Below are 15,905 nucleotides of genomic sequence, written 5' to 3'. Positions count from 1 at the left end.
AAAACACAACTTTCTGGTCTATCTGGTGGGAAGCCTGTGAGAGATCATCCATTTGCTCTGTATAGGCTGTTCCTTTGTTGACTTAAAGCAAGAGCAAAAAAATGGATCAAAGCTTCTTCCTGGCATAATCCATCCATCCATCCATTTTCTATACCGCTTCTCCTCTTTAGGGTTGCGGGTGGTGCAAATTTGTTAGTTTGATTTTGACCATAGCCCCGCTGACATATGGTAAATCAAAGCAAATATCTGCAGGTGAAAATATGTCTTGTTTTTAGCTTACCTGAATTTCCCCCTTCTCGTTTGTGAATGTGGTGAAACGTGTTTGGTGAAATGCTTTTAGGATCAACAAATTAGCATCAACAGATATAATGACAGTTGGGTGTAAAAGGAGCCTAGTGCACCTTGGGAGTGTACACATCCTTAAGCGACGTTTATACTTCCACACATTTTGCCTCCGCATGGTCCCACAATTTGCTGTGACAATACATGTCATTTATTTATTCATTTACTTATTTATGGCATGCCTGAAAAGCATCAAGACTAGTTTGCGTACTGTTTCCATTCTGTTTACACATAAATTACGCACTTGGCACACAATTTGTGACCGTGAAATGTGGCATGAAATGACCATGCTCCCGCATGACATATTTACACCTTGCCGAGTACTGTTTACGTCTAGTGCACAACAATTGTACGTGCGACGCGCATTGTTCCCTCATGGGTATGCATTGTCACCACCACTTCCAGCAGTCGTGGCATTATGTGGTCCCTCTGTGTCCCGTGTGACAACAACACAACAGCACCCCTAGCTTCATTACTTCCTCTATTTGCAAGGGACCTACAAGATGATGAACCCCAGAAGAGAAGCTCATGTAATAAAGAAAGTTAAGACTATATTTTTTTGCACCTGCTGGTAGAGAATGTGCAAAGAGCAGGAAGGGGGAAATAAACTACAAAAAAAGACACACGGACAGTGTGGGAGAGGGAATTGCTGACTCGAAGAAATCGCTTTGGGGTTTGATCAGTTATGAACAGAAAATCACAAGGAAGATCCAAGACGCGTTCACGTTACATTGACGGCTAGTTCACGGAAATTTTGAACATTTCAAAATTTTCTCTGCTCGCTGGCACGCAACCCCACAGAGTTTACACATACTTCACACTTGTTACTCATTGGCTCGCAAAAATGCGTACCACTGCGGGGACAAAGTTTATGCAAGTGTAAACAAGGCTTTACCTTTCTTTATTGCATGACCTTGCAATTTACTGGTTGATGTACGTTCCTACACTCACCAAGGGTCATGAACTTTGGGTAGTGACTGAAAGGACAAGATCGCGGATACAAGCACCCGAAATGAGTTTTCTTCGTAGGGTGGCTGGGCTCTCCCTTCGAGATACTGTAAGGTAAGAAGCACGGTCGTCCAGGAGAAATTCGGAGTAGAACCGCTGCACCTCTGCATTAAGAGGAGCCAGAGGAGGTGGCTCGGGATCTGGCAGGATACCTCCCGGATGCCTCCCTGGGGAGGGTGTTTCAGGGCACATCCGACCGGTAGGAGGCCTCGGGGAAGACCCAAGACACATTATACAGACTCTCAACTGGCCTGGGAACGCCTCGGGATCCCCTGGGAGGAGCTGGACACAGTAGCTGGGGAGAGGGAAATCTGGGCTTCCCTGCTTCGGCTGCTGCCCCTGCTTGCCAACCGCGGTTAAGCGGAAGAAGATGGATGGATGGATATCGCATGAGCTTCTTCTCTGGAGTTCAACATCTTGTAGGCCCCTTGCAAATAGAGGAATTCATGAAACTGTCCGCTGTTGCGTGGCATCACATGGGACACAACAGTGCACAGCAGGACCAAATTATGCCACGACTGCTTCACGAATGTGGGACATGGTGGTGACAATGCATACTCATCAGCGAACAATGCGTTTCGCACGTTCTATTGTTGTGCACTAGACGTAAACAGTACTTGACAGGGTGTAAATATGTCGGGAGCGTGCCAATGCGCACAATCTTCAGTCACGAATTGCATGCCATATGTGGAATTTATTCGTAAACCATACGCAGTGCGCAAACTAGTCTTCGCGCTTGTCAGGCGTGCCATAAATAAATAAATGACACATATTGCCACGGCAAATTGCGAGATACAGTGTCATGCTAGTTCAACAATAATGTCTGCACCCTGTAACCTGTCATTACATTTGTGAGGCTTACAAAAGAGCTGACAAAGTTCAATTCCAGGGGTCATCTGTGCCTTTACCTTAAGTTGAAAGCAGGGCTAATGTTTCACACAAGACACTCATGTCATGTCAACTCATGTTCATGTCAAGGTTAAGAAATGTTATTGCCCACTTTATATCTGAAATCATATTACTGATAGGCTGGTCCTTTAATGTAAACCAGCGTTTGGGTTTAAACAGCAAATTGTTGGATTGTTGAGCCCAAACCTCTTGCTGTGTTTTTAATGGAATGACAAACACCAAAGCAACACTATCCCCCCACTACGCAAAGCACACACACTCACGGGCCACAACATTAGGTAGTCTAATAACTATATAAACATAATAAGGCTCAGTTTTGAATGATACCGTCAGACAGATATAAAAGGTGCTATCCCTGCTTGGCTCCAAATTATACTTTTTTCCCCAAAAAAGTCAAAGAACACCACCATTGGCTAGAATATGTTACCAATAGTAATTTCAGAGTACAGATTGTACAAAAAAACAGTTTATATTCGTCACAATTTTAAGTAAAACTGAACAAGATTTGTTGTTGAGCCTGAAAAGGGGGTTAAAGGCTGTCTCTCACTCATGATGCATGGACAGACACATGCATACAGTCTTAGAGAAGCTCACGTCACCTTTTCCTGCATGTGAGTGTTACGTGGGGTGTGGCTTGCATGCCCTGAGCAGAAAGAAGGTGTGTTCGAGTGCTAGCGCCCCCATTGCAATACCCAACCATAACAGACAGCACCTATAACACCTCATTATTTAACTAAATGAGGTAGTGTACATACTAGTGCTGTCAATCGATTAAAAAATGTAATCAAGTTAATCTCATGTCTTCTGTATGATTAATCATGATTAATCACAATTATGAAATATATTTTTTCTTAGCTGGCACCGCCATGAGTGGCTGCCTTTCAAGCAGCTATCTATCTATCTAATCACACATTCACCTTGGCCGTAGTTAAGTAGATTTTTGAACAAAGAAATATTTAACAAACATTTTTCATTTTAAAACTTTAACAGCTATACACATAAAGACAATACAATGTCTTTATTTGCTGAACAATGCATGTGCGTGACACAGCAAGTGCTTGTATGGTAGACTCCTGGCTGCTGCCATCATACTATTTCGAGCACCATCTGTCCCTATAGTGGTAACCTTGTCTGTTGTCCCCCACTCCTTAGCAACATCAAGAAACTGACGAGCACATGCTTCGGCGAAATGTCTTTCCTCCGATTTCACTACTTCTAGCGCAGATGAGTGCAGCCGCCAACTATCATCAATCAGAAGTGCTGTTACCTCAAGGTAGTTATGGTTGCTGTCCATTGGTCTCCTGTCAGTGCAACAAACATAGCTTTGGCCAGCTGGTCCAACTTTGTTGCCTTTTCATTTCCAAGCACTTTGTGAATTCTTGTGACGACAGTTCCACTTGAAGGTGTTCTATATAATGGGTCACCTGTGGCAATCTGTATGAAGTCCTCGTTGTTGTCTTTGTGTTGATAAGTCCGAGCCAGGTGCACTCCACCAGTGTAGCTTGATGACCACGGCTTGGTCCCACGTTAGCATTCTTGCTAACATTAGCAAAGATATGCTTTGCCCGAAGGTGGTACTTCAGACTTGTTGTGCTTCGATGAAAAGACAATTCATCACAGCAATATGTACACACAGCTTTTGTTTTTTTCCAGACTTCCATTATGTAGCTTTTTGAATTGAAATTTCCCGTAAAGCAGAGCCTTTCTCCTCCGTCTTTGCTGCCGGCTGCTATCCCCGCCTTTCACCTTCAGAAACAAAAATATCTGTGCAGGAAGACTATGGAGTGACGTTGTGGTCAAACTTAGCGATATAATTAAATTGCGTTATTTTTTTAACACGTTAAGATTTTCAGATTAATCACAGGCGTTAATGCGTTATTATATTGTTATTTATTGTGTATTATTGCACTACAAATTTGACGTGATCTGTTCTGTATTTATGTATTTATTTATTCTTATTCTGTGTTCTTATTCTTCTTATCTCATGTCTTGCCTTGGTTGTTTTATTTTGTGATTAAGTGATTAAGTTCATTATGACATTTTTGCAGAGCAGCTAGAAATGTGAATTTCTCTTACAGAGATGAACAAAGTATCTGTCTGTCTGTGTCTGTCTATCTCTCTCTCTCTATCTATCTATCTATCTCACTCTCTATCTATATCTATCTACATATATCTATCTATCTATACCTATCTATCTATCGCTGTTGTTCGTGGTTAAGGAGAGACTCATGATGCACTTCAATGGCTCTATTAACAAGCAGAGAACACATACAGTATGCAGTGAACACACACAGGAGCTGCTGTCAGCCACTCTCTACACCGCTAACCTGCTGCTTTTACTCAGCTACAGTCAACTCCAGCAATCAAAATCAACATCAATTCCCAGGCCCCACCATTATTGACTGATATTGAGCATTATTAGAATTATCTTTGCAAAGGCATACATCTCATTACATGTGCAGATGTACATAAAGAAGTGGCCAGAGAACGTATGAAATATACACCAAACTATGAATAGAAGTAGGACATAATGTCTGACTAGAAGTGAGCATTAACATGAGGTGGTTAAACCTTCACTACATGGTGCTGATCTCCAACCCCCATCGCCCGAACCCGCAGACCCTCGGCACATTCCCCAGCATGCACTCAGCACAGGCATACTTGGTGGACAACTTATGAAAAGCACATGGGAGGGAAATATTTCTCCAGCGGTACACTGGTCCAATTCATTCCTCTTTTAATCCGCTCAGTGCTTTCTGCCTAAAGGGGTTTCGCTTACTTTTACTTTGATTCAAGCCGCTAACATGTTTACTACGCCCTTGCTCTCCTCATTCTCACACTAACTTTGTGACAAGATATCTCCTGTATTCTTCCATATAGCGGATGGGACTACGGACAATGACGTGTGGAAATGTCACACCTTGCTGTCAGTAATTATTGAACGGGATCGTTGATTTAACATTAAGAAGCTGTTACTTATTCTTTCGTGTTGCAATGTAATATGTAATATTATATACATTTTTAAAATGTATTATCCATTTAGATAAGCGGCATAGAAGATGGATGGATGAAATGAAGAAATTTAAATGTGTTTCTCATGAAGATGTCTTAGTTAGGGATGTCCTATAATATGGGCCCACGTCATTCATGTGCTGCAAACCAAATCCCAGGGAATAACATTTCACAGGTGAGATTTAACAATAACCTTTGATAGCATTTGGCCCATAAACTGCATGATTTGGCCATTATAACATCGTTTTGAGACCATAATTTGCAGACATTGTGGAAAACACTGTATTCCCTCACACAATTCATTTATACAGTATTAGGGTTGGGCGATGATTTTTATATAACAGTATAAATTCTTCCAAAGGTCAGAAAATGACTTGTGAGCAAGATGGCGCCTCGGATGGTAGCCTCTGCCACTTGCTATCTTGTTGTATGTGTTTTTTTTTACACTTTTAAACTTAATGTACCTTTCCACTGGTCACATACAGCAGAGAGCAACTTTTAAATATTAACCAGCTATCTGGCAAACGTGTTTCTCAGGTTTTCACCAAGCCTGAGGCGTTTGCAGAGATTTTGGTCAGTGCAGCAGCAGCAGGAGATGGCACTGCCGCCGGCGTGCATGTGAGGTTGAGGAAAAGAGGTTTTGGTTCTGCTCTCCCATCTATCCATCTTGCCAACGTTCGCTCTCTGGCTAACAAGATGGACAAATTGCCCGCCGACTCATATTTTGCAGCCTGCGACTAGACATGGAAGAATAGTGTAAATGCTATAACAATATTTATTTTTGATATGCTTCTACTTTATAAAGTTGACCTACTTGAGAAATATGAGATGTTGTGTTTTCTGAATGAGTTTAAAATAGCTTTACTGTTTTCCAGACTAAAATCCTGTTTACACTTATGTTGCACTAAAACGTCCTCATTCTTTTTGCACCATTGCTGCTTGTATTCTGCTTAAAGTATGCTGCAAAAATTCCACCCATTTTCTATGGCTTGTCTTCATTAGGGTCACGGGTAAGCTGGAGCATATCCCAGCTGAATGCAGCGAAATACAAACTATGAAATGTATTTATTTTTTTGTTTCACCCTATCACTGTATGGGGATTATATCATTAGCGTGAGCCATGCATTGCATATCATACCGTATTGTGGGGAACCCTGAGATTCCCAGCCCTATTCCCAATACTTCATGCGGCCCAACCCCACCAAGACCCTACCTCAAGTGGCCCCCAGGTAAATTGCGTTTGAGACCCTTGCTCTACACAGTGCAATAGGAAAGCATAATTTTAATGACATTATTTTTAATTATATGGGTTAAGATTTGTAGCTTTTTATTCAAGACTCCATACATCCCAAAAATATTGTGATGCATACTAAAATCCATATCACCCAAGCCTTATTCATATGTCTATCAGGTAGCGGGAGTGTAAAAAAAAAAAAGCAGAAATAGCGGCAGGCAGACGCGGTAGTTTGCTTAGGCGAGAAGTTGTTTACAGCCACGTCGAGAAGGTAATTGCTGATGCTGTATCCATTAGTGTCACAACAGATATGTGCTAATTCCACGATAGGAGATATGTGATGTAACACGTATCGGTATCAGTTGATATTGGAATTGTAAATTGAGAGTTGGCAAAAAAGCCAATGTTGGACAACCCTAGTCTTAGTAATTAAGGTTTAACAAATATGTAAATAATACGTAAAGGTTTAATTAAATATGTAAATTTGTAAAGAAATTATAATTGCTTCATTTTAAATTAATTGCAAATATAAATAAATTTGAAAATGTAAATTATTTTTACAATTATTATTTTACTATGATATATGATATATACTGTATTGTATGTGTATATTTACATAAACAGTATAACTAGATACAGTATATAATTTATGGACCAGTCCAGGAGGCACCCCGCCTCTAGCCCGAAGTCAGCTGGGATAGGCTCCATCATACCCGTGACCCGAGTGAGGATAAGTGGAATAGAAGATGGATGGATATGATTTGTATGAAGTTTGCATGTTCTTCCCAAGCGTGCGTGAGCTTGGTAATATACACCAATCCATACATTAAATATGTCAGTTTCTAAATAGCCCAAAATGGGTGGCTGGATTATATTATATTTAGTGCTGTCAAGAGATTCAAAAAATTGAGAGATTCATTAAATATAATCTGTAATTAATTGATGTAATTAATTAATTTTTTATTCTCAACTAAATACACTCCTGATCAAATTTTAAGAAGGTTCTAAGTGGAACTTCAAAATGCAAAAATAAGAAATGGGAGTGAGACAAAAATAGTTCTGAGTAAGCAATTTACTGCAAACAACCATCCATCCATTTTTTATGCTGTTATCCTCATTACGGTCGCGGGGGTATGCTGGAGCCTATCCCAGCTGACTTCGGCGAGCCAATCGCAGGGCACATATAGATAAACAATCATTCAGGCTCACATTCGTACCTATAGAGTCACCTGCATGTTTTTGGAATGTGGGGCGAAACCAGAGTACCCGGAAAAAAACATACATGCACGGGGAGAAGATGCAACCTCCTGACTGTGTGGCTAACATGCTAACCAATCAGCCACGGTGCAGCCCTTGCAAATGACCATTAATCAAAAATAGGTTGTTAGTCTGATCAAAAGTTTAAGACCACAGCCTTAAAAAGCCAAAATCTGGGCAAAAATGTGGATTCACTGTCATTTTCTGTCAGGTATTCACACTGTCATGATCTCTTGATGGCAATGGCAAAGGCCTTCTTTGAATGCTCTTTGACTGTGGTCAGGTAGTTGAGCTGCATATGCAAGGCCTCTCGCAGCGCACCATTGCTCCTGAGGTTGGACGCAGTAAGACAGTCATTTTTCATTTTTTGGAGCTTATGGAACAAAAAAGTCAAGACACGGGGCAATCCTTGGCCCAAATGAATGTTGCTAGTAAGCTAAAATATGTTAATATAAAACATGTTTTTATAGTTTTACAATTATAGTTTTACGTCTATAAAACAATCTGAAATGCATGTAAATGATGAATGAATGGGGTGATGAATGAAAGGGATAGATTTAAGGTTACTTTTACCTTTACTGAAGACATGATTCTTGACGTGACTGTGTCCCAAAGACAGTGCAGCAGCGAGATCAACACGGACACCACCATCCTGTTTATTTATCCTGAGTTATTTCTTGAATTCAGTAGTACTTCTCACCTCAGTAACCCAAAATAGAGCCCAAAAAAGTTATATGAGTGCCAGCATTTGCAACGGTAACAGTTACCATTTTTGAGAGTCAACCACTGATGACATCGTAGAAGGGTGACGCAGCTGACCTCCGGTTACTGTTTCCATGTAGTGGCATGCTAATAGGATGCTAACAAGGACGTTTTATCATTAAAAGCAGATTAAGAACGCAGTTGGACTCATGCAGTGCATTAACAACACGACAATAACAACATGACAGCGCGCCATATTGTACACTAATCAGAAGAAGTACGCAAACCGAGGCCAAATAATCTGCTATTATAGCAACACAGTTGAGCGAATCCTCCACCAAAATCTTAAATTTGTTTTTCTTTTCGCATTGAACATCTTGGTGATTTTGGTCGTCACTGTAGTCCTGCATGGTGGCTTGTAGGGATGGGAATTGCTGGTCTCTGCCCGATAAGATATACATCTCTATTCACTAGCAACGATCCGACACATTTGAGATACCTCTTCAGCAATTGGCAATTCGATTAGATATGATTTACCTCCTGATCACGATGCATCATGATTCAAATGTGCTTAGCTTAAAAATGTATTTTCTGTATAATTTGCTTTGCGTTTTGCTTATTAAGTTTACTTATTAACAAAACTCTTTTACATGTCGGCCCTATGCAAAAATAAATACTCACTGTACAAGTAAAAATGTACAAACTGGATCTTATTATTGGCTGGAGTGTTCGTTATTGTTTTAGACGTCATTACCGCTTGATGTCATCTGTCACTCACGGATTTGCATTGCAAAATGGTACAGAATAAATTGTTATGTGCTTATTTAATTGGCAGTTCAGGCTGGATTTTATTTTGTGCAATGCATGGATGTAAATTTCCCATTTATTGGACCGATAGCTCTCACAGGCTCCTCCATTTTCACGTGTCATCTCCCTACTCACTGCTCCTCACCTTGCCCTCCAAACTACAGTGGGAGCCTATTAGCTTATGCTAAACAAGCCCAAACACAATGACATCCAATAAATGTCCACTTCAAGGTGGCAGTTAGTCAATCTACATTTTTCCTGCGAATATGCTCCATAGAAGGCATAATGCTGGCGGCTAATGCAGTGTTAATTCCCATCTGGCTTGTTCTGACACGCTAGCTAGGTGGCTAATGTGGTATATGTTTTCAAGTGCAACAATACATCCAAAGGGTCGTCTTTGATTGCAGCGTCACTACTTAGAATAATAATATGATTCAAGATTCAAGATTTTTATTGTCATATGCACAGTAAAACAGGTAGTTATACTGTGCAATGAAATTCTTATTCTGTTCATTCTCCCCCCCCCGAAAAGAAAGAAAACACAAGAAAATGAATAAGAACATAAGAAACATACAGTATGCGTTTTCATGCCAAATTGCTTGCTAAACAACAGTTATTGTCTATCGTCTTCAGTTCTGTAGAGTGTGCAAAGAGCAAGCTAATAGCTGTGGCTATCACTGCCAGTAAAACATACTCCTCACAACACAATATTAGTGAATGTTATTATTGTTGTGAATGTCACTTTCTTTGCATGCGTTCATGCTTGTTTGCACCTGGTTGCTGGTGTCACCTGTAAGTGTTAAGTGCTGGCAAAACATGACTTGCTATCACTCGTGTTTCTAGCCTATCTTCCAGTCGATCTGTCAGTTTCAGTAAGTAAATCCATGTTTTTTTTTTTAACTACATTTATTCTGGGAATCTTACAATAATAGTGAGGGTTTTTTTTTAACTTAACTGTGTTAAGTAATATATTATACAAATGGATGTTTGTGCTATATAGATACATACTCTATGTAGATTATTATTTATGCTCATATTGACCACAATTAGTTTGAAAACAATTTCAAATATCATAAAAATGTTTCAGTATGCTTTATTTTGATAAGCATGCACTGGAACCGCCTGTCTGCCCTGTTGTCACTTGCGCATGTGTGACCAGATAAAAGTACGCGTCACATCTTGTGTTGACTTTCACTTTGTTTCTTATTATCGAGAGAATTAAAAATAGCCCGTAAAATGTGTAGTCGATGACAGCTTGTTGCAGGCTAAGCTTATCGGTGCCAGTGTGTGTGAACGCTCACGTTTCAATCTCATTCGACTTTCTGGCATCTTTGTTTACACATTTTGCCTGGCTCTCACTGCCTCTCTGGCGGCAGCAGGCTAGCTCATTTTTATCCCACGGGCCAGCTACAAGTGGCTATCACGTTCATGGGATACATGCTAACTTACCTTTTTTAAAGTGTCACTGAACAATCTTGCTCATTTGTTATCATTATAATACTTACAGCTTGTCTTCAAAACACTAGTTCTGTGTCTAAGTTGTTCAACATAAACACCTAGGGTGTCCAGCTTTAAGATAGTGACGTTATCACCGGCCTCCACCAAGTAGCTCGTAAGCTAGCAGTAGCTCACCAGCTGATGTTGAAAACAGGCATCAAATTAAATTTAGGTTTGTGTCAAATAGTACAAAATGCTAGTACTATTGGACTAAATAGGTCAGGTAACAACAGGATGCTCAACATTTTAGACTCTCAGTTTAAGTGCTCTCAGCAACTTTCCATTAAATGAACAGTTTATCAATGTTTTCAATTCCTGTTCTGCTGGCTATTGGAAAAAGTAAAATAAATTAATCATAAAAATTCTTATTTGTCATAATAACAAAAAAAAAATTGCAGACACAGCAGCGTCACGACACAGAGGTGACAGTCCGCCCTCCCGTGCAGCCCACCACCACAGCTTCAAAAAATCCTAGGGGAAACCCTGCTTGTGGCCATTTTTGCGTGTGTGTTATAGCATAGTGATCAAAACACAATATCAGTGAATGTTATTATTGGGTTATTGTTGTGAATATGTCACTTTCTTGGCTTTGCTGAGAGTTCATGGCAGCAAGTGTTTGAATCTGGTTTCTTGAACGTTTTCTGATTGTGACGTCACAGCCGAGATGGTGTCGGTTTATGTCAAAATCACCACTTCATTTCACTCCTATTTCACAGTTGTTTATTTATCTATGTCAGCAGTATGACAAAAATCTTTTTTTTGTTATTGTTTTTATTTTATTTTATTTGTTTTTGTTATGAGTACTTTCAACTAATTACTAATTGGGAAACAAACCAATGTAAAATAACATTAATTAGAATATTACACCAAGTAGGTATGTATTAAATATAATAATAAATATAAATATAATAATAATAATAATAATAATAATGCATTTTATTTGTAAGCGCCTTTCAAGTAACCCAAGGACCGTGTACATAGACACAGATAAAAGCAACGCACACATAAAATACAAAATGCCCTGGTAAATTACAGTATAGAGCACGTGTCAAACTCTTGCCCTGGAGGGCCGAGACGCTGCAGGTTTTCTCTCCAACCAGTTTCCTCAGCAGGTGATTTAATTGATGAGCTCCTTCCCTCAAACTGAAGGCGTTGATCATTAAAATCACCTGCTTTAGTGACTGGCTGGAAAGAAAACCTGCAGTGTCTCGGCCCTCCATGGCACGAGTTTGACACCCCTGGTATAGAGCGTAAGATGTATAAGTGGGTTTTGAGTCTGGATTTGAAAAGTGGAAGAGAGTCTATGATACGGATATCAGATGGGAATGAGTTCCAAAGTTTGGGAGCAGAGCGGCTGAAAGCTCTGCAACCCATGGTGCTGAGGTGGCACGGTGAGGTGAATCGAGGAGGAGGCTCTAAGGCAGCGGGAGGAGGTAGCAATGTTGAGGAGTTCAGCATAGTGTATAAATATAGTCCTCCCTAAGAATTTTTCCTTGATAATGTTTCACATGTTTTAAATGTGCTTTGAGAGGATAGTGTTGCATATGAAAACAGGAGCAGTGCCAAAGCAGGATCCAATAGGATGCTGTTGAAATCAACTATCCTATTACAAGGGGATACTACTCGTGTCAACCCCGACTTAAGACTTAAGAGATGTAAATTGCGCTGCAGACTCCCAAGGTCATATTGATATCTGCATGCATGGCGCATCTCATCGGAGATTCCAGTCCAATTATGTGACAGATCACACAAATATGAGAGAAAGACCGAATGCCATTTAAAATCCCTCACTGAGGCAGCAGTGTCTCATGTGAATGAAGTTCAGTGTAAAAAGAGAAGAGCTGCACAATGGTGGGGCCGGTTTTATGGCACTGTTGAGCAACCTCACTGAAAAAGGGTTTGCTGAAGGACAGGGAAAGGCTGATGAAAGGCAGATGTGGGGAATAAGCAGGCAGGGCTAAGGGCAATGGGTGGGACCCAAAGCTGCAAAACAACCCCAAATGCGCTAAGACAGGCGCTAATAGTCCACGTGGGATTGTAACACTTTTATGGGGACGGAGATGCGGCGACGCCAGATAGTCTGTAGGACGGGCCTAGTGTTCATTTTTTGTGATTTAGCTCTGGTTTTCTGCTTTGTCCCACTTTACACGGCTGCCTGTGCACTGTCAGCCATAATGCATGACGACGCTCTGCAAACACTTGACTTGAAATCCACAGATACATGAAGGCTTAGCTTACAGCTTTTGACTTCTTAACTGGGGCGGGGGCAGTTCGTTAGAATCATCTTCCTCTGCTGCTGTTGTTTGTCCCTCGATTCTGTCTGTGACCGCGCTGCAGACTTCCTCCAGCTGTGGACGATTCATCACTTGCACAAGAGGTCCGAAGGGTCTGTTCCATGTGGCAGGTATTGATATCACTGTGCAACTTTAGACTTTATGCCTGTCAATTTTCCCTCCCCTTGTTGCATTTCGTGAACCTGATGATGTGGACTTACAGTACAGTGTACTCATATCCAGTATTATGGCTCAGCTTGTTGTTGACTTGCATCACAGCCACTGTGGTTACATCACGAGTTTCTTTGAGCTATTTCTGAACTTCTAGCTCATTCATGGATGCACGCTGACTTGTGTTTGTGTTCATCATCATCATCAGTCATAATAGTAAGTTTAGCTGGTGTTGGGTGTCCAGCAGCTGAACAAATGGCTCTCAATACAAGCGTCCATCCATCAGTGAGCTGCTGCTTATCCTGTTGAGAGTTGCAGGGAATATGGACCATATCCCAGCTAACTATACCATGGACTGGTCACCACAAGGGTGACCAAACATCCTGTTTTCCCATGACATGTCTTGTTTTCACATCCTGTTTTAACCATCCTGGGTTTTTTTTGGAAAATGATAAAGGTGTCCTAGTTTTAATTGTTTTTCACTGGGCCATTAAATTGAGGGGCATTAGGGTACGTAATCCCTGAGAAGCTGCCAAGTGGGCATCAGTGTTGGGAATCAGTGTTGTCTAAATCAAATCTCAAAAAGCCAAAGTAAAATCAAAACATACACATAGAGTTAGTTCTGTGATGCTTGCCTGTGAATATTCTCATTCATCCAGGTCATTGTATTTTCAGGGCATTCAATCGATCGCAAATGGACTGTTCAGGTTGTCTTAGAAGACGTTTCGCCTCTCATCCGAGCGGGCTTCATCAAGTCATACTCAAAGACGAGGTGGGACACACACCAGTCAGACTAGATAGGACAGCTCTAGTCTGAGAGCTTAGTGCAAGATCCAATCTATTTATCCTCTAAAGGAGGAAGCAGGTCCAGACAGGAATGGTTGGTTCTTTAGTGGTGTCAAATGACCATTGTTAAGATACAATGGAGAGGGGCCTCTGCCCGTGTCAGGGTTATCCTGATAGAACGCGCACCAGTTGAGAGATAAGAATCACAAAACACAATCAGAGTCAGAAAATTGTCTCTTGCAAGAAGGGGAGGAGCAGCTCTCCAGCAGAACGAAGCCTTCCAAAGACACCGGAGTCTCCCAAAGAGCCGCCCACTCTCTCCGCCTTTTTATTCAGAGATAGGTTTCATTTACAGATCAGTTTTACATTCCAGCAAACCATATAAGGATGTAAAACATGAATGTGAGTGTGGTGTGTAAGTCGAGTACTTTTCCACTTGCTTTCATACTGTTTGTACAAGTGATTACTAAGTGATTGCTATTCACATTTACTGTAAACTATACTACTAATAAAAGTGGGATTAAAAGAGACTTATACAATACTGCATTTACAAAGTGGAATTGCATAAATGTGTTTTCATGTGATAACTTATGTACATTTTTCTATCAGTCCACCTAACAATGGTCGTTTGGGTGGTATCACCTTCGTTAGCATCCCATTCAGATGTATTGTGGTCATGGGCCCATCTGCAAACAAGGTGGCTACGCCTTGTTTATGTCTTAGAGGCTAAATGACTGAGTCTTTTAGGAAGGGATGAAAAGACAGCATTGTATGTGGGAGAAAGGTGGTGTACCAGGGTTCTGGTATAGTTAGCTGGGATATGATCCATAAGCAGGGAATATGATCCATATTCTCTGCAACTCTGAAAAACCCACACACTGACCAAAACCTACATTTTGATTTACACCACCCACTGGAACCCCACCTTGGGTGTTATCAGAACCCTACAACACAGAGCTGATAACGTTCCCACCAGCACACAGGCCAAAGCGAAAGAGCATAAGCACCAGAGGGATGCCCTCAAAAGCTGTGGTTACCCCAGCTGATCGTTTGTGAAAAGTGCATCTTGTTCTAGAAGGAGCAAAAGCAAGGTGGATGAGGAAGAAAAGCGTAACAGACGTAATAACATTGTCATCCCGTATGTCTCAGGCTTATCTGAGAAACTCCGAAGGATTAACAAACACAACATACCAGTACACATCAAACCTGCTAACACCTGTAGACAGAGGTTGGTATACCCCAAAGACAGGACACCCCATACCCAGAAGAACAATCTGGTGTATGCTGTCCAGTGCAATGAGGAATGCACCGATTTTTACATTGGGGAAACCAAGCAGCCACTGAGCAGGCGCATGGCACAAACAGACGGGCAAACTCTCCAGGTCAAGACTCTGCACCTACCTGCACCTCAAAGATAAAGAGGACTCTTTTGAGGACAAAAATGTACACATTTTGGACAGAGGATGGTTTGAAAAAGGAGTGAGGGAAGCCATCCACACTAAGGTAGAGAAACCATCTCTGAACAGAGGGGGGCGGGGGGTGTCTACGACACCACCTTTCTCCCACATACAATGCTGTCCGTTCATCCCTTCCTAAAAGACTCAGTCTTTTAGCCTCCATGAAATAAACAAGGCATAGCCACCTTTTTTGCAGATGGGTCCATGACCATCATTACATCTGGCAGGCAGAGGCCCCTCTCCATTGTATCCTAACGATTGTCATTTGACACCACCAAAGAGTTGACAATTAACCATTCCTGTATGGACCCGCCTCCTCCTTTAGAGGACAAATAGATTGGATCTTGCACCAGGCTCTCAGACTAGAGCTGTCCTATCTAGTATGACTGGTTTGTGCATACTTTTACACTTTACTTAATGTAATTATGCATCTTTGAGTAAAGGAGTATC

The 15,905-nt window shown here is 41.1% G+C and overlaps 1 protein-coding gene across 4 annotated transcripts in view; it reads left to right on the top strand.

Annotated features, from left to right (window-relative positions):
• slc16a4 (solute carrier family 16 member 4) overlaps positions 1 to 15,905 on the top strand; it is a 49,440-nt gene that overhangs the window by 7,931 nt on the left and 25,604 nt on the right. Inside the window, exon 1 of one of the 4 annotated variants that reach the window (XM_054772573.1) lies at positions 11,990 to 13,172. The exons of the other annotated variants lie outside the window; for them this stretch is intronic. The gene's annotated coding sequence lies outside the window, so the exon portion shown is untranslated. Of the gene's footprint in view, positions 1 to 11,989; positions 13,173 to 15,905 lie in introns of those variants that run through there. 4 annotated transcript variants of the gene reach the window in all.

This window comes from Dunckerocampus dactyliophorus, chromosome 1 (genome assembly GCF_027744805.1).
Source record: "Dunckerocampus dactyliophorus isolate RoL2022-P2 chromosome 1, RoL_Ddac_1.1, whole genome shotgun sequence".
Classification (NCBI taxonomy): domain Eukaryota; kingdom Metazoa; phylum Chordata; class Actinopteri; order Syngnathiformes; family Syngnathidae; genus Dunckerocampus; species Dunckerocampus dactyliophorus.
This window is presented reverse-complemented; position numbering and strand designations above follow the sequence as displayed.